At 44.0% G+C, this 17,091-nt stretch overlaps 1 pseudogene; it reads right to left on the bottom strand.

The window, feature by feature from the left end:
- Nucleotides 1-16,537: 16,537 nt before the first annotated feature.
- Nucleotides 16,538-16,638, bottom strand: LOC133047374 (U6 spliceosomal RNA; annotated as a pseudogene).
- Nucleotides 16,639-17,091: the final 453 nt, after the last annotated feature.

Genomic DNA, 17,091 nt, shown 5'->3' with positions numbered 1-17,091 from the left:
AATGTGGCTGCAGCTCTGGGTGGTACAAATGGCATTAATGACCTCAAATGGGCATCAGCCAAATGGAGTCATTGGGTTTAGGAATGAACCATATCCTCTACTTAGATCAAGGATCAAACTTTTATTCTGCTTACTTCCAGGAAAACATGTTTTGTTGTTTGTATTGAGCAAATGTGTCATCCATAAAATGAGGCAAATTCCAAATAGATGTTCTTTTTATTTGGTGTGCTTTTTTCTATAGATACTCTACATATGCATACATAAATACAGGCTGATGTGTTTTCCCTTAATTTCTCGAAATGTATAAATTCCCATTCACTCCCAAGTATACGTGAAGGTAATATAAAATTCTAACATAAAAATTCTAAACATCCTGACTTCATCATATGAGTGGTTTACCAACTCAAAAAAAGGGACAAGGGCAGCACAGAAATGTGTCTGTGAAAATCTAAACGACCTCATTGTTTACTCCTTGGGGAAATCGGCATAGTCTGAAATTTTGCTTAAACCATGTATTTTAATTGACAGCAGGGACATAACTTGGTGATTAAATGAAGACTTGTCTTCAATTATACCTAAAAAGTAGTTTGTCCCCAGATGAAACAATCTTTGTGGTTTAAGTGCAATTAGATAGAAATTATTGTTCTTAAAAATGCAGATTACCCAATATATGTGTTTATTTTAAGCAGGTAAAATGTCTGGGTTATAAGAGGTGCTGTGGTGAAGTGGCCAGAAAGATCGTTCAGGGATCAACAGTGTTTGAATATTGTTAAAATGTTTAACATAGTGAGAAAGGTTCAAGAGGGAGGAGACAGAAGTATACCTATGGCTGATTCATGTTGATTTATGGCAGAAACTAACACAATATTGTAAGGTAATTATCCTCCAGTGGAAAAAAAAAAAAAACTAACATACTGGTACCCTCATTAAGTAAAATGCGACATAGTCAGGGCTAAACCAGAAATTCAGATAAATTTAGAATTAATCTAAATTAGTTCTCAAGTATCTGAGGCCTTGAGAACTCTAAGAACAGGAAGATGAAAAGCTGGAGAAGCAAGGCCCATCCTCTTTATGTTCTTATGAGTGAAGATACCATCTTCTAGAAAGGGGTAGATGGCAGTCATCTTAGACTTTGCAGGCCACCTTCGTCTCTGTGGCATATTCTTTCTTTCCTTCTTTTCTTTCTCTTTTTCTTTCTTTCAAAAACCCTTTAAAGACCTGGAAACCACAAACTTGGCCCACAGGCTGTAGTTGGCAGATGTCTCATCTAGGACGTTAACTTAATATTCTCCTTTCTGAGCTTAAATTATAGAAAAATGAATTGAAATATGTCCTGCATCTTTTGGAATCTGTAAGTACCAAAGTTGCCTTCTTTATAATCTTGCGTTCCTCTGTTTAAACCACAAACTCTATTATGTTTATCCTTCTATGCTAAGATCCTAACCCAATGCCTGATATACAGTAGGTTTTTAGGAAATACTTACCATATAAAAACATTCTTATTTTCATCAAAACCTATAGTATTGAAAAGATGACTTCAATTCTGAGAGATACATTTTTTACCATCAGCCTTAATTGGAATATTTCCTTATGTCACCCCATCCCAACCCTCCCAGTTTTCTGTAGAATTTACAGCATGGAAACCAACAGAAACAATTTATCAAAACTATTACCTCTATGAGCAATGTTTATATATAGTGCAAACATACTACTAGAGAATGAAAATAACTTAAAGGTATAAGATAAATTCTCTACCGCTGTTTTTAATATGTATCTAAGTTAATTTTGCGTTTATTTGTTGGGTCTCCTTGATTATAAAGCAGTGTCCTTGAGGGCAAAACCAGGACTCTTTCTCTCTCATATTTCTTTCATGCTTCTTTCCCCTTCATCCCTCCCTTGGCCCCCTCCCCTCAAGGTGATGAAGTGCTCACTACTCAACACCCAGTGGGAGCTCAATAAATGCTGAGGCTCCTGTGATTGCCTCCAAGATGGTCCTTCCCCTTTCCATTTTTTTTTTCTCTTCTTGCAAAAATGCTGCAACCACGTTTCCATTTGTTTAGAAAAGCATGCATTTCTCAATCTGCCAGATAAAAACAATATGAATAATTTAAAGTGGCTTTAAATAAACTGATTTTCTGCTCCTCCCCCTTTTCCCCAAAAATATTGGCACTAAGCCATAAAACATATGAGCTAGTGGTTTTTGCAAAGTTAGATTACAATTGACTAATATGTCGTCTGCAATGGTTCATTTCCCATCACTGAAAGAAGAGAAAGAGGGCGACTACTACATTCTTACTATTGAATTCCTGACACCTCCAAAAACACTGTGAGGTGTTTATTCATCTCTCCCAGTTTGAAGAGGAAGCAGAGCCTGGTTTTGTGGATTTCAGAAGCATTTGTGATGGTACCTGATGCTGTTTAAGACATTTTTTAACGTGGGTTATAAATGTTGGCGTTGATCCGGCTTCTGTCTGCTCCCCCCCATCAGCGGCCTGTTGTCGCTCAGTCGTGTCTGACTCCAGCCCCTTGAGCTGTGGCCCGCCAGGCCTCCTGTCCTTCACCATCTCCCCGAGTGGCCTGGGTTTTGGTGAATGTGAGTTGCACTAAACCTTTCCGCTGGGCAGGCGTAGGGACACGCGGATCTAGGAAAGGGGGATCTGAGACCGGTTTCCCGCACACCCCCAGCACACGGAGCACGGAAATCTGGGGGGTCATTCTGCGGAGCTGCAAGCCTGACTGGGGTGAGCTGAGAGGCGGGTCTCCGCGGCAGAGCAGGCGGCGCGAGGGGAACTGAGGGCGTCCTGGCCCCTGCCTCCCACACCTGCCGCCGGGTCCCCTGCTGCAACTTTATGGGCGTGAGGAAGCAGGTTTGACGCCAGGGGACACAGTCTCTGCCAACAGCTGCAGACAGTCAGCTCACCAGACAGTAAAATGTAAAGAGGGGGGAGGGAGAGAGAACCTTTGAAGTTTACAAAAAAGCATGACTTTGACCACTTCCTTTTTCCTTTTTGAATTGGTGTCCCAGGTATGCTGAGAGCCACCATCGGTTGACTTTACAAGGACAGATCCGCTTCCTCCCCACACTGCAGGGCCATGCGGTTCTCGGCCTCTTAATTCCAGAGCCCAGGGGCCTTCGTCTCAGAGACAGCATCTGTAGGGAGCAGATGAGAAGTGCGGATTTTGGCTGACGGTGTGTAGTAAGGGGTGACGCTCTGCCAACACACACCCACAAGTGTGCAGAGTGCTCTCTGGATTCAAGTTGAAGGGTAAAGGGTACAAGCTGTCACCGCACTCCTCATTTTGTCCCCCTGGTCTTACTCAGGCTGTTGTCCTTAGAGGAAAAACGTAAAGAAAGTGAACAGGAATTTTGGCACTGCGTTTTTCTCTTATTTTCACGTCTCACTTTTAACTTCCATTGAATGCTATTCCTTTCCACTTTGTTTTCAGGATTTCTCTCTTTGTTTAAGAAAAGGATTTCAGGATTTTAGCTGTTCTGTCACTTTTATACAGTTTAGCATGAGATGTCCTGGAGAGTGTGTGTGTGTGTGTGTGTGTGTGTGTGTGAATCCCACAAAGCGGATCTTCAGGAGACCTTGCTAGATTGTGGGCTTTGAGTCTGAAGTTTGAACCATGCACATCAGAAAAGTATAAAGGATTCTTTTCAAATTACATAACAGATCTCATATTTGGCAGTTCTGTGATTTCCAGATATAACTTTGTTCGTTGCATCATTTAACAACATGAAATGATGTTAACATCATTTGTTAACACCATTTAACAATTTAACAATGATCTTAACTCTCTGTTTAAAGAAAGGTAGGCAAAATGGATCAGATTTAAACTCTTTGATGTTCAATTCTAAAATAAGAATTAGGGCCATTCTTATAATGACTGCTTCCAGGCCAGCATTATATTTAAAGAAAACAAAGAATCTCACAGTTCTGTTACTTTTTTCTCAAAACTATTAAAAGGAACATAAATACTTACACCCTTTTTGTAGGGTGGAAGTTAACCTAGAAACCAACCCACGGATCCTCCCATTTTCATCACTGAAGGGCTTGGGGTCTGCCTCAGTGGTTGTAAGACTTTCAATCCAATCCCTGAATTCCCTGGGACTCCATTTCCACTTCTGGGAAAAACAAGGCATGTGGTCTCAGCCTCTTCTGTCCAATACTGTAGCCACTAGTCACCTGTGACTGTTTAAATTTAAATTTAATACAATTGTTGATGCCTAGTCAGCAGTCGCTAACTCATGTCTGATTCTTTTGTGGCCCATGGACTGCAGCACACCAGGCTTCCCTGTCCCTCACCATCTCCCGGAGCTTGCTCAAATTCATATCTGTTGGATTGGTGATGTCACCCAACCATCTCGTCCTCTGTCACCCCTCCTCCTGCCGTCAGTCTTTCCCGGCATCAGGGTGTTCTCCAATGAGTCGGCTCTTCTCATTAGGTGGCTAAAGGATTGGAGCTCCAGTAACAGTAAAAATTTAACCGCACTGTTGAGCAGCCACATCTCAAGTGCTCACCAGTCCCAGGTGGCTGGCGGCTACTATACCGTTTGCTGCTCTGATCCAAACCCCTGTCTGTAAGACACTTTTGGCAGTTTGCTACTTGCTTTCCTTCATTAATTTTCTTGGTTTGTCCACCTTCCTCTTTGTCTTTTTTGTGTCCTATTATAAGGCTTCCCTGATAGCTCAGTTGGTAAAGAATCCACACACAATGCAGGAGACCCTGGTTTGATTCCTGGGTCGGGAAGATCCCCTGGAGAAGGGAGAGGCTACCCACTCCAGGATTCTTGGGTTTCCCTGGTGGCTCAGCTGGTAAAAGAATCCGCCCGCAATGCATGAGACCTGGGTTCAATCCCTGGGTTGGGAAGATCCCCTGGAGAAGGGAAAGGCTCCCCCTCCAGTATTCTGGCCTGGAGAATTCCATGGACTGTATAGTTCATGGGGTGGCAAAGAGACGGACATGACTGAGCGACTTTAATTTTTGCTTCACTTTTTATTAAGTGCAGTTTTATTTTTGGTCTCCTTAATCTTTATTTTGACAGCAGTTAATTAATGTTAATCTCTTGGAAGCTTATATTTTCTGTATAAATACACTTATAATTAACATTAAAAAAGCTAAGATCATGGCATCTAATCCCATCACTTCATGGCAAACAGATGGTGAAACAATGGAAACAGGGACAGACTTCATTTTCTTGGGCTCCAAAATCACTGCAGATGGTGACTGCAGCCATTTAAAAGATGCTTGCTCTTCAGGAGAAAAGCTGACAAACCTAGACAGCATACTAAAAAGCAGAGACATTCCTTTGCTGACAAAGATCCGCATAGTCAAACTATGGTTTTTCCAGTGGTCATGTGTGGATGTGAGAGTTGGACCATAAAGAAGGTTGAGCACCAAAGACTTGATGCTTTTGAACTGTGGTGTTGGAGAAGACTCTTGAGAGTCCCTTGGACTGCAAGGAGATCCAACCAGTCCATCCTAAAGGAAATCAGTCCTGAATATTCATTGGAAGGACTGATGCTGAAGCTGAAACTCCACTACTTTGGCCACCTGATGCGAAGAGCCGACTCATTGGAAAAGACCCTGATGCTGGGGAAAGATTGAAGGCAGGAGGAGAAGGGGACGACAGAGGATGAGATGACCGACTCAATGGACATGAGTTTGAGCAAGCTTTAGAAGAAGGTGAATGACAAGGAAGCCTGGTGTGTTGCTGTCAGTGGGATCACAAAGAGTCGGACAAGACTGAGCAACTGAACAGCAACATACTTGTAATTATTTTCATTTTGCAATCATAGAGTCAAGCTTCCTTTTTATTTACCATAAATCGTTAAAGCTATTTGTGCTTCCAAGCAAAGGACAGGGGACAGGGAAGGCTCTGCGGGTCAGCACTGGACTGTACGTATGTCTCACCCTGTGGGACTGGAGAAGCAGCACCCAGGACGCCGAAGGCTGCTGGGCTCTGCTCACAGCCTTCCCACTCACCCCTTCTGTGGACAGCTGGTTGGATCATGATTATATTATTTATCACGACAGTCCTGCAGTCTTTGATTCATTAGATATGTGATGAGCACTTGCTGAAAGCCAGGAATCGTGCCTGGGGCTGGAGACATAAAGACAAAATCCATCGTGGCTATGTGCTATATGCCAACTGTCTGCAGGAGGACACCGGGAAACAGAGTCCCAAATGCAGAAGCGACAGGGACTGTGTGCAGAGGCGTCTGGGCATCCTGCCAGGGGTGCTCCCGAAAGGGGCGCTGAGCCTCGGAGGGGGAGAGACGATTTGCCGCAGCAGTCACAGGGGAGCTTCATGAGATGAAGACTCAGAAGTGGAGTTGCTGAGGTCAGATGCAGGATGTGTCTGCAAGTTCTCCATGTCTCCATTGGCTTTGACAATAAGACAGCATCAGTCTTCACACATTGGCCAACACGGAAGCATTTCAGTTAAAAAATGCATTTGATCAATATTTCAAATAACAAAGGTTAGTTTTGCATTTCTTTTATTCCTGGTGAAATAGAACCCACTTCCATTGCTTTGTTGACATGTTCTGTTTATCGCTTTCATCATCAGCCATTTCTGTGTTGGAGGAGATGTGTATACACACATGTGTGTTGATGATTTGATTTCTTTTTGAGTTCTACGACCTCTTCATTGGAATATTCATCTTGTGCCAGTCATACAGCTGCAAAAAATTCAAGTTTGTCAATTCCCTTTTTTAAAAAAAATTATCTTTTTATTCTCATCTAGCATCTAACAGAGGCTGGCATGCAGTAAGCGCTTGATACAGGTTTTGAGGGAATGAGTGATGGCAAGCACTTAAGAGGGTGACTAATGTCCAATTTACTTTAACATGTTTTCCTTCTTCTATCCAGACAAATGTTCAATACACATTATACATCAGTTCAGTTCAGTTCCGTCACTCAGTCGTGTCCGACTTTCTGCGACCTCATGGACTGCAGCAGGCCAGGCCTCCCTGTCCATCACCACCTCCCAGAGTTCACCCAAACTCATGTCCATTGAATTGGTGATGCCATTCGACCATCTCACCCTCTGTCGTCCCCTTCTCCTCCTGCCTTCAATCTTTCCCAGCATCAGGGTCTTTTCAAATGAGTTAGTTCTTTGCATCAGTATTACACATGCAGTGTGACAATTCCCTTTTAATGTGTATATATTTTAAAAAATTAGTTACTTTAGATATTTGACTGCTCCAGGTCAGAGTCGCGGCATGCAGCATCTTTAGTTACGGCATGTGGAAACTAGTTCTCTGGATCAAACCCGGCCCCTGCATTGAAGGTGCGGAGCCTTAGCCACTGAACCCCCAGAGAAGTCCCAGATGATTATATATTTTAAATTTGTGGAAGCAAAGACAGTTTTCATTATTAAGTAATTTAAAAATTTCAGTCTTTTCCTTTGTTGTGGTACGTCTTCCCAAAGCAAATCTTATATAAACACTGACCTGTGTTGTGGTTTTGTACATTGGCGGAAGGGTGGAGACCTCTGAGGAGCTTGGAGACATACAGGTGCTGGGGGCCACCTACCTCCCCACGGAGTCCTACCGTGTGCACCCTGGAAAGCCACAATAAACCGTGATTCATAGTGTGTAGTGCTTTTATGATTCCCTGCTCTGTGTTTATTTGATTGAAGCAGAGATCTGACATTATATTTACAAAATATTTAGCCATTTGCCTTTTCATACTGTTCACTTCATGGCAAATAGATAGGGAAACAGTGGCTGACTTTATTTTTTTGGGCTCCAAAATCACTGCAGATGGTGATTACAGCCATGAAATTAAAAGATGCTTACTCCTTGGAAGGAAAATTATGACCAACCTAGATAGCATATTAAAAAGCAGAGACATTACTTTGCCAACAAAGGTCCATCTAGTCAAAGCTATGGTTTTTCCAGTAGTCATGTATGGATATGAGAGTTGGACTATAAAGAAAGCTGAGCGCCAAAGAATTGGTGCTTTTGAATTGTGGTGTTGGAGAAGATTCTTGAGAGTCCCTTGGACTGCAAGGAGATCCAACCAGTCCACCCTAAAGGAGATCAGTCCTGGGTGTTCATTGGAAGGACTGATGTTGAATCTGAAACTCCAATCCTTTGGCCACCTGATTCGAAGAGCTGACTCATTTGAAAAGACTCTGATGCTGGAAAAGATTATAGGCAGGAGGAGAAGGGGACAACAGAGGATGAGATGGTTGGATGGCATCACCGACTCGATGGACATGAGTTTGGGTAAACTCCGGGACTTGGTGATGGACAGGGAGGCCTGGCGTGCTGCAATCCATGGGTCGCAAAGAGTCGGACACGACCGAGCGACTGAACTGAACTGAACTGAACTAGCCATTTGCCTTAAATCCATCTGTTATAATCCACTGGTTATTAAATCCATTCTCTCCCAACTTGTTTGGAACGCCATCTTTTTCACAGGATCCACTTTCAAGGACATTTGGACTTTGCACTTCCTATTTCGTCTGATCGGTCCCTGTGATGGCACTGTACAGGAGCCCGTAGACTGAATTCCCCCTGGTTACTTCTTCTAGACGTGAGCTCACATTTTAAATAGCACTCATCAATTTTAGGCTTCCCTCGTAGCTCAGCCAGTAAAAATCTGCCTGCAATGCAGGAGACCCGGCTTTGATTCCAGGCTCAAGAAGATCCCCTGGAGAAGGAAATGGCTACCCCCCTCCAGTATTCTTACCTGGGAAATCCCAGGGACAGAGGAACCTGACAGGATATAGACCATGGGGTCACAAGAGTCGGACATGACTTAGCGACTAAAGCACCACCATCAATTTTGGCTGATTAAGTAGAGGGGCACTAGAGAGTCATGGTGTGAATATAATAACTGATAGAACCATCTGGATTGGTTGGTAGTGAGTTAAGATCGAAAGCTGGTTTATTCTTGACTCATTTAATGTAAATACATTTAAAGTGAAAGATACAATCATAGATTCATTCAACAACTTTTTGATGGGGTCAAGACTTTTCCATTGAAGTTGGTTGGGTTTGCCAATTATTTTCCTGTGGCTTTCCTTGCATCACCAGCAACTTGAATGCACTATTCATGTTTTAGATTTCTGGTTACATGATTAGTTAAACACCCCTGGCATCAGACCTAAATGCAGAATCCTTTTCAGACCCTTTTCGTTTTCTCGCTTGACCCAATCTGTTGGTGGTCTTTTAGGTGACTTACCTGTATCATGTCTTCCCAAAGTAGCCAGCATGGTGGTTCCACCCCTTCCAGTTATACTTTTCCAGAGTATGTAAATAGTTCATTAAATTATATAACTCTAATTATAACTGTACTTGGCGTTGGAAGGGAACTAACACTGCTGACCCGCGATGACTGTCACCTTGGTGATGGATGGAGCCACGTGGTCACACAAGAAGGTCCTGCCCTCTGGCTTAACCGGCGCTGGTGCCTGTGAGCGTATTTCAAGGAGCGTCAAGGGCTAGTCTGGTGGGTGGGTCAGCGGGTCTCAGGGAGGTTCTGGGTTGGGGAAGTGCCACACCTGTTGGGAGCACCAGAAGCTAGACTCTCGGTCACTCACGTGACCACAGGGTGAACCACAAGGGCCCCGAGGGTTCAGTGTGGCAACACCCAGGGACGGTTTAGTGGCCAGAACCCTGGGGACTGTCCCCCCAACACTCTCGTTCTTCCCCCCCACCAGATCCCCCACCCCTGTGACTAATACCCCAGACTCCAGGTGGCCGAGGTCCAGGCCTTCTGTCCATCCCTGCATCCTCCCACGCTGGGCCTGGCCACCGTCGTCTGCACCTGGACCGACAACCTCTCTGTGTCCACTCTGCTTTTTTTTTTTGGTTACATCCATGCTCATTAGCATAGTGACTTCAAAGGGACCCCTAGGATCCTGTTAGCCTTCTCTTCAAAATACTTCAGAGTCGACCCAGTGCTCTTAAGATAAAAAGATGAAAGCCCCAGTCTTGAGGGACCCTGTGTCCTCAACTCCCATCTCACTGGCCTTTGGGTCCCAAAGCGGAGGAAGGGGGTCTTCACCGGGGCCTCTTACACGCTTTTCCCTCTCTCCCTCCTTCTGCTCCCTCCTCCCTGGCCCTCTTCCTTGGCCCTCCTCCCTTCTCCGGTACCCCATCCTCCTCTTGGAGGTTCTCAGCTTTGGGGTCCGCATCCTCAGGAGCCCTCACCCACCTGCAGTTTCGGGTGTGTTTCTGTGACTCTTTGATTAATGACATCTGTGTCTCCTGAGGAACTCAGACCTCTTGCAGCCAGGAATCCCATCTGTGACGCCCTCCAGTGGGCCCACCATGGCTGGCAGAGGTCTCAGCAAACACTCCATACATCGTTTATGGAATATTCATTGGAGCAGATGATAATTACAATAACGCCTCTAACAGAGTCTGACATGTAAGATGTCCTTGTACACACACATATATATTTCATTTTCCCTGTCCTTTTAGTTAATCAATAGGACCATGTTACCTATTCAGTGAGATATTTCATATTGGGCTGCATGTGATGTGGGAGAGAAATGAAATGGCATTTACCTTCAAAATGATTTCTAGACCATTTGAAACAAGCAGGTCTGAGACCACATCTTGACAGATACAAAGACTGGAAATTTTCCATAGAAAAGTTGCAGCAATATCCTCAATTGGCTTGTAGTAAACTGAAGATCCCTTGGAGGAAGAAATGGCTACCTGCTCCAGTATTCCTGCCTGGAGAATCCCATGGATGGAGGAGCCTGGCGGGCTGCAGCCCGTGGGGTCCCAAAGCCTGGACATGACTGAGCACAGCGCGTACAAACTGGTCTCCATAAACCTTCACCTCCGAAACCAACTGTCACAGTTGCCCACGATACCAAATTGCTGCTTATTTTTAATGATATTAGACTCTTCCCTCCCCCGTGGAGAGCGCGGGGATGGGCCGGCGGCCTTTGATCCCGCCTAGGTGTGTTAACACCGGAACATCAGGAAGCCCCAGGCGATCGCCTCCCAGCCCAGCCCACCCCCACCGCTCACCACCGGCTCTCTGCTCGGCCTGATGCAGGAAACTACTTGAAAGGGCCCAGGCCCGGGCTCCTAGCCTTGTCAGCCGCGTCTACTGGGGGCAAAAATGGCTTAAGGAAAAAAGTGTGAGAGTCACTGGTTAATTTGAGTCAACAATGAGCATGAGGTTTGGGACTTCTAGTTTACATTTGGTGGCGTCTACAAACCTTCCTGCGAAGCGCTGGGGGTGGGGCGGGCAGGGCGCGTCTCACTCTGCTTTTCCCCGAGCTCTGAGCCCTGCCTGCCGTCCTCGCCGGGGGTGCTGCGGGCCCCAGCCCACCCCTCGTCCCCCCACCCCGGGTCCCTTCCACAGCCAGCACTCCCATCTCCCCAGCAGGTAGTTCCAGGGGTCGCGCTCCAGCTCCGGGTCCGCCCCCTGCCTGCTGGGCAGGGGGACCCCTGGAGGGCATCCTGGACCACCCTGTCCTCTCGGGAGTCAGCTGACCTCCATCCGCGGAGGGCTCCCGCCGCCCGCTAACTGGGGCGTTTGTGTCAGGACCGAAGGGTTTTCCCGATCTCCATGGGCCTCGGCCGGCAGGTCTGGAGCGGGGCTTGGCTTCCCCGCCAGAGACGGAAGCAGGGGTCTCCGCAATGAGAGCCCCAGATCCGAGCGCTAGACCAGTGGTCGGTGACAAGGCCCTGGCCCTTTGGCTTTGCAGAAAAGACAGAACATAGTGAAACAAGAATTCATTAAGAGGAAAAAAGTACAGTAGGCGTGGATAGACACAAGGGCAGACTCAGGGAAAGCATTGCTGAGTCGTGCCCTCGTGGCAGTTTGAATTACTTTCATGGAGTATTTCTCCCAGGTTTCTTTGGCCAGTTGCTTTAACTTCCCTGGTTTGCAGTCCATATTTGGTTTATCTCAGGATCCTCCCAATGGGCGCACGCATCTCTTAGCTAAGATAGATTTTACTGACCAGGGTCTGAACCCACATCTCCTGCATTGGCAGGTGAATTCTTTACTACTGAGCCATCAGGGAAGTCTGTTTGTGCAATACCACTCTTAAAACATTTTTTAGTATCATCCATGGTATATACAATAAAGGCATATTCTTAAAGAGTCAGTAACTTTAAAATCATGGAAGATCAGTGAAAATGCAATTGCTGATGTAGTGACAGCTTTGGCAGGAATTAACGAGGATGAACCTGGGGCAAAGTTATAGACCCAGAATCGTGTGTGTGTGTGTGTGTGTGTGTGTGTGTGTACTCAGTCGTGTCCAACTTTTTGCTGCCCCTTGGACTGTAGACTGACAGGCTCCTCTGTCCATGGGATTTCCCAGGCAAGAATACTGGAGCGGGTTGCCATTTCTTTCTGCAGGGGATCTTCCCGACCCGGGGATCAAACTCGAATCTCCTGCATTGCAGGCAATTTCTTTACCACTAAGCTACCTGGGAAACCCAGATACAGTATCATATGTGAAATTAATTTTTTGAATCATACTAGGCGAACTCAGGCAAAATGAGTGGAATCCAGAAGTGGGCAAAGATATGAAGGTCATTGTTAATCTGATTAATTTAATAAAAATAAAACGTAAACTGTGTGAGGATTGTTATAATGACAGGTGTCACGACATGGGACCTGGCCACACATTCTTGTACCACACAGAGGTTACTGGTCCATTCTGAATGAGACACTTGGAAGGTTTCACTGTGTGATGAATGCAAAGAAAGAGTTCCAAATTTGCTGACCTTCTCTGAGATAACAAACAACTACTAGATTGCTACCTGACAAAGTTAAAAAGTCTAGCCAAGGCCCTTCAAGGTAAAGAAAAAATTACCACATTTTATTAACTCTAGTCCACAGTTTGCATTGGGGTTTCCTCTTAGTGGTGTACATTCTATAAATTTTGACAAAGGTGTAATGCCGTGTATCTACCACGTTAGTATCATACAGGGTAGTTTTACTGCCCTAAAAATCCTATGCTCAGCCTATTCATTCCCCCTACTCCTCAGCCCCTGGCAACAATGACCATTTTATTGTTTCCTTGGTTTTTACTTTTTCCAAATGTCGTATAGTTGGAATCATACAGTATGTGGCCTTTTCAGAATGGCTGCTTTCACTTAGGAATATGCATATAAGATTCCTCCGTTTTCAAGGTTTGATGTCTCGTTTCTTTTTCATGCTGAACCATATTCCATGATCTGGATGAAACCCACTATTTATCCATCACCTACTGCAGAGCATCTTGGTTGCTTCCAAATTTTGGTGATTATGAATAAAGCTGCTATAAACGCCTGCCTTTGTGTGGACATAAATATTCTCCTCTTTTGAATAAATACTAAGGAGCACGATTGCTGAATCTTGTGGTCAGAGTATGTTCAGTGCTATCAGAAGATGCCAAACTGTCTTCCAAAGTGCCTGTACCGTTCTGCGTTCCTGTCAGCAGTGAGTGGATCCTGGTCAGCATTTGAAATTGTCAGTGTTCCAGACCAGGCAATGGCCATTCTTTTCTTCTTTTAAAACTTTTTATTTTGTATTGGAGTGTAGCCAATTAACAGTCAATCCTAAAGGAAACCAGTCATGAATATTCATTGGAAAGACTGATGCTGAAGCTGAAGCTCCAATACCTTGGCCACCTGATGCAAAGAACTGACTCATTGGAAAAGACACCGATGCTGGGAAAGATTGAAGGCAGGAGGAGAAGGGGACGACAGATTGTGAGATGGTTGGATGGCATCACTGACTCTATAGTCATGAGTTTGAGCAAGCTCTGGGAGTTGGTGATGGACAGGGAAGCCTGGCATGCTATAGTCCATGGGGTCGCAAAGAGTCGGACACGACTGAGCAACTGAACAGATAGCTGATTAACAGTGTTGTGATAGTTTCAGGCAGACTCAGCCATCCACGTTCAGGTATCCGTCCTCCCCCAAACTCCCCTCCCATCCGCCACATAACGTTGAGTCCAGTAGCTCCCTGTTGGTTAGACACCGGCTGTTCTAGCAGATGCGTGGTGGTGTCACACTTTAACTTGCATTTCCCTGATGTCACATGATGTGGAACATCTTCAGACGCTTCTCTGTATGTCTTCCTCGGTCAGTAGTCTTTTAAGATCTTTGGCCCATGTTTTCATTGTACAGTCTTCTGATTGTTGAGTTTCAAGTATCTTTTGTATATTTTCAATACAAACCCTCAGATATTTTTTAATGATTTGATTTGCATTTTGCTTATTATTATGATTGGCTGCAGCTTGTGGGATCTTAGTTCCCTGACCAGGGATCAAACCCAGGGCCTCCTGCAGTGGAAACTCAAATCCTTGACCCCTGGACCGCCAGGGAGTCCCCCTTCAGATATGTTTTTGCAGATGTTTCCTCCCAGCCTCTGACTTGTCTCCTCAAGGTTTTAACAGTGTCTCCCTCAGAGCCCACGTTTTTCATTTTAATGAAGTCCAGCGCATCAGTTTTTCCTTTCATGGACTGTGCTGCTTTTAGTGTGGTAGCTAAAAAACTCCTTGCCAACGCGAGGTCACCTAGCTTTCCTCCTGTGTTCCCTTTTAGAAGTTTCATAGGCTTGCCTTTCACGTTGGGAGGCTGCCAAGGTGGTGGAGTGGTGAAGAATCTGGAGACACTGTTAAAAGACTGAGGAGACAAATCAGAAACTGGGAGGAAATATTTGCAAAAACATTTCTGAGGGGGGAACTTCCCAAGAACCCCTGCAGGCCTCGAATCAAATGATTATTCTGTGGCTCTTGGATACAAGGTTAATACACGGGGATCAACATTCCAATATACCAACACTGAATGATTGGAATTTAAAGTTAAAAACACAGGCATCCTTGCATCACTTCCAGTCTTAAAGGAGGAGAATTCAGTCTTCAACCTGTAATTGTGATATTGGCTCTGGGGTTTTGTAGATGCTCTTCATGAGGGAGAGGAAATGCCTCTCCATTCCCAGTTTGCTGAGAGATTTTACGTCACTGGTACAGAACTTGTTCAAATCATTTGTCTGTGCCAATGGATTTCTTAGCCTGTTAATATGGTGGTTTACACTGACTGACTTTTGACTATTGATTTAGCTTTGCATATTTGGAAATTCTACTTGGTCATGGTGTTTTATTTCTTTTTATACATGGCTGGATTGGGTTTGCTAATATTTTGTTGAGAATTTTTGCATATATGTTCATGAGAGAGATTACCCTGTACATTTTTTTTTTAAAGGGAGAACATATTTTGGTCTTTGCTGTCAGGATAATACTGCTAGCCTCATAAAATGAGTTGGCAAATATTTCTTCACCATCTATTTTCTTGGAGAGATTGCATAAAATTTTGTGCTAATTCTTACTTCGAAAGACAAGAAAGAAAGTGAAGTTGCTCAGTCATGTCTGACTTCTTGTGACCCCGTGAACTGTAGCCCGCCAGATTCCTCCGACCATGGAATTTTCCAGGCAAGAATACTGGAGTGGGTTGACATTTCCTTCCCCAGGGGATCTTCCCGACCCAGGGATTGAACCTGGGTCTCCTACATTGTAGACAGATGCTTTACCATCTGAGCCACCAGGGAAATCCAATTCTTACTTAAATGTTAGATAAAATTACCTTGTGAAATCATCTGGGACTGGGTATTTCTAAATTCAATTTCTTTCATGGTTTTAAGACTTCTGAGGTTAAGAAGGTTATCTTTCTCATCTTAGCTGAGTTTTGGTACTTTGTGGGTTTGAGAAATGACTCCATTGTGATCAGAGAACAAATTCTGTATGATTTCAGTTTTAAAAAATTTGCTTACATTTCAATTTTTGTTTTGCTTTTTCTGTTTCTCATTCCTCTATTTTTCTTGACTTCCTTTCGATTATCTCAGCATATTTTAAAATACCATTTTTATTTATTTATAACATTTTTGATCATATCATTCTATGTAGTTTTCTTAGTGGCTGTTCTAGATATTATGTCATATTTAAGTTACTTAGTGTGGCCTCCTCAACATCTTAGCACTTTGAGTGAAATATTGAATGTTTACTCCAATTTAGGTCCTTTAATTCTTACTGCTTTTAAAATAAAATTGTCTTAAGTATTTCCTCTGCACACATGGAACACTACATCAGGTAGTGTTATAATGTTTGCTTCAACCATCAAATCTAATTTAAGAATCTCATGAGAAGGATAGTCTATTATTTTTACCCAATGAATTACTCTGCTACAGCTGCCATAACAAAACCCCACACGTCGGGCAGCTTAAAGAACAGAAGTTCATTTCTCACAGTTCCGGAGTCTGGAGGCCAAGATCAAAGCACCAGCAGGGTGGGGTCCTGGTGAGAGATCTCTTCCTGGCTTGCAAAGAGCTGTCCTCACATGGCCCTTTCTTTGTGTGAGAGCACCCTGGTGTCCCTTCCTCTTCCCAAAGAACACTAGTCTTCTTGGACTAGGGCCCCATCCTTAGGTAACCTTACTTACTTTTTAAAAGGCTCTGTCTCCAGACATGTCACATAGACGGTTAAGGCTTCAACACAAGGATCTGGGGGGAACATAACTCAGTCAGTAACACTTAAACGCTTTATTTCCTTTCTGGAAAGAATATTGAACACCTCGTGAATTTATGCATCATCTGGTGCAGTAGCCATGCTGACCTTCTCTGCATTGTCCCAGTTTTAATATGTGTTGCCAGAGCGATTCTTCCAGTGTTTTCTTGAATACTTAGACAATTCTTGTTGATTGAGACTGTCTCTCACCATAGAATGTTTCTCACATAGATTTTTTTCCCTTTATGATACAGATCACTTTTGAAAGCAAGTTATTAGTATTAATAACATTCCTTTGTCTTAGTTGACTGAATCTCAACATGTCCTTAAAACATTACAACTATACCACTCTAGAGAAACCAGTTGGTAATATGTAGGCTGAAAATCAGATAACAGCATGACAGCAATATTTAGTTCCTAAATCTGGTCATTTTACTGAGGCTGTATAAGAGAATGACCTTTTTACTGGGAAATATATGATAAAATATTTACGAGTAAAGGGCCATTATGTCTGTAACTTTCTCTCAAATGGTGAACTAATAATAATATTAGCATAGTTATATGTATACATATAAAAACGTGTAAAAAGAGAGAAAGGGAGACAT

This window comes from Dama dama, chromosome 26, assembly GCF_033118175.1.
Source record: "Dama dama isolate Ldn47 chromosome 26, ASM3311817v1, whole genome shotgun sequence".
NCBI lineage: Eukaryota > Metazoa > Chordata > Mammalia > Artiodactyla > Cervidae > Dama > Dama dama.
The sequence above is the reverse complement of the archived record's forward strand: the minus strand, read 5'-3'. Positions and strand labels throughout refer to the sequence as shown.